We start from the raw sequence: 2,532 nt of genomic DNA on the forward strand, positions 1-2,532 counted from the left end.
CCAACGTATTACGCAGCGCTGTACATTAAATAGGGGTTGCAAATGACAGACAGATACAGACAGTGACACAGGAGGAGGAGAGGACACTGTCCTGAAGAGCTTACAATCTAGTAAATACTAACTGCACCTACTACATATTGTATCAGCCTGGCGTATTACTATGCTAGATTCTGACCTTATTATTATCATGGGATCATCTTCCCATAGCCCTCTGTCCTCTTCATTTATTGTGTTCTCTATCAGGGGGTGGCCATTTTAGGACTGTACAAAGGGAAATACCAGTTTCAAAACTAATCACGTACTCAATAAATCCAAAATCTGCCAAAAGCAGCAAGGCCCAGGTCAGTACCAGTATCCTCCATACACCAGTCCCCCAATCTAACACCCCCCAATCTTCACCTATAGCAGTCCCCATTCGGGGGCCTGGTTGCATCTCCCAGCACTCGGTTGGCCCCGGACTTGGTGCACAAGGGAGGTGTCTGACCAGGAGCCCAGGGATACACAGCACGGAATTACCAGGGAATCCAGAAACAAGCCGAGGTCAAACACAGGAGATCGGTCCACCAAACCAGGTACAAAGGAAAAGGTGCAAGCAGAGTCGGGGTCACAGGTAAAGGTCGGTCCAGGTTCAAACAGATTGTCAGGAACATCGTCCACACTAACACGGATAACGTCTAGTAACGGAAAACAATCTGTTTGCTACATTGGGACAATCCACTAACCTGGGAATCTGTTGCTGGTGCTGATTGTCTGACAATTGTTATAAGATTATCTAGGTTCCGTATCAGAGCCCAGTTCTGGTAAACTCCCAGAACTTTCATTGCTGACACCCCATTTATTTACTTTTTAGAAATATTAAAGTTTCCTTATGCTGAATATTATTAGTGACGGTTTCTACAGGTTTGGTATAAAATAATTATTATAGATGAGATCTCACCATTTCTGCAGGTCCCCGGTCCGTGTAAGGACTTCACAACATTCCCTCCATATTTCTGGAGATTCTTAGTGGGGATCCAATTTGCTTTTTCTATAGTTTTCCTTTAGGAATGCAATGTTCATCTTTGTAAGTGAAATCAGACAACATATCCTAGAAGTCATATTCTTCCAGGTCCTCCTGGGAGTATATGATGAGATCCCCAGGAGTTTGGTGTTTTTTCCATCCTGTAAAAATAATACCGCACCACAGAAAACATTCAGGCCGACATGAATTCATGACATTCACTGCACAATTATGTATGTACATCTAATACTTCAATAGAAACATGTAAAACTTGGACTTTGAGTCTGTCGCAGATCGGACCAGGGGATCTGATCCCTCTTCAGTGTCACCTATCTTGCATTCCCCTGCTTCCTGCACCATCTCTGCTCAGGGATCAACTCCTCCGCTCACTTCCTGTTCTGGGTCATGTGACTCCATGTCAGCCGCTCCCCTACCTCACAGGACTGGAGTATTCCACAAACATGCTCCCCCTGCTGGTGATATGAACCCCACATACCTCTTGTCTCCAGCACCCCCTCTGGTGGTAGGGTAGGATGCCTGCTGGTCACATGCCTCCCATTTATCGCCTGATCTTCTCTATAAAAGGAAGTGACTGATGACAAGAAAATGCCTGGACAAGAAGTTCCTTTAGGCTTTATTGCCAGGTTCCTGCTCTTCCTGTCAGTGATTCCAGTTGCCGATTCTCTTGTGTACCCCTTAATTCTTCCTGTCTGCCACTTGCCCTGACTTCTGGCTTGTATGACCACGCTCCTGTCTCACGTTCCGGCACCTTGCCTGATTCCTATCAGTAGTCGCTGTGCATGCACGGGGGCTGAAACTTGCTTAGACTCTGCGCCCCGTGCAGCCTCGGCAACTAAGATGGAGAGTCCACCTTAGTTGCCCAGAGTTGGAGCTTGTGAGGAGCGTTATCTTTCTGTCCTATTCGTAGTGTATCTATGTCACTATTTAGACTGTGGACGCTATAATATTAAGCTGTATTCATGTTCTACATTACTGGAGGGAAAACATTTATTTTTTGGATCTGTGATGGAAGTGAGACATAATAACTTCTGCTTATATCAGACTCTACCGCGCTTCCCACTTGTTTGTTGAAGTTTGTGGGTTCCTTTTGTCTCATCTCACCATCACCTGTCAGGCTATAGCTTAATAAACGGTCAGAGGAGAAAGATGGAAGAAACATTGAAAAGATTTTGCTTTTATTAGACATACTTTGTGAGGAGGAGACCACCATGACACTGGGGAAGGAGATGATGGGAGCCGCCATGACACTGGGGAAGGAGATGATGGGAGCCGCCATGACACTGGGGAAGGAGATGATGGGAGCCGCTATGACATTGGGGAAGGTGATGACGGGAGCCGCTATGACATCGGGGAAGGTGATGACGGGAGCCGCCATGACACTGGGGAAGGAGATGACGGGAGCCGCCATGACATTGGGGAAGGAGATGACGGGAGCCGCCATGACATCGGGGAAGGTGATGACGGGAGCCGCCATGACACTGGGGAAGGAGATGACGGGAGCCGCCATGACA

The sequence above is a fragment of the Pyxicephalus adspersus genome, chromosome 2, assembly GCF_032062135.1.
Source record: "Pyxicephalus adspersus chromosome 2, UCB_Pads_2.0, whole genome shotgun sequence".
NCBI classification, from domain to species: domain Eukaryota; kingdom Metazoa; phylum Chordata; class Amphibia; order Anura; family Pyxicephalidae; genus Pyxicephalus; species Pyxicephalus adspersus.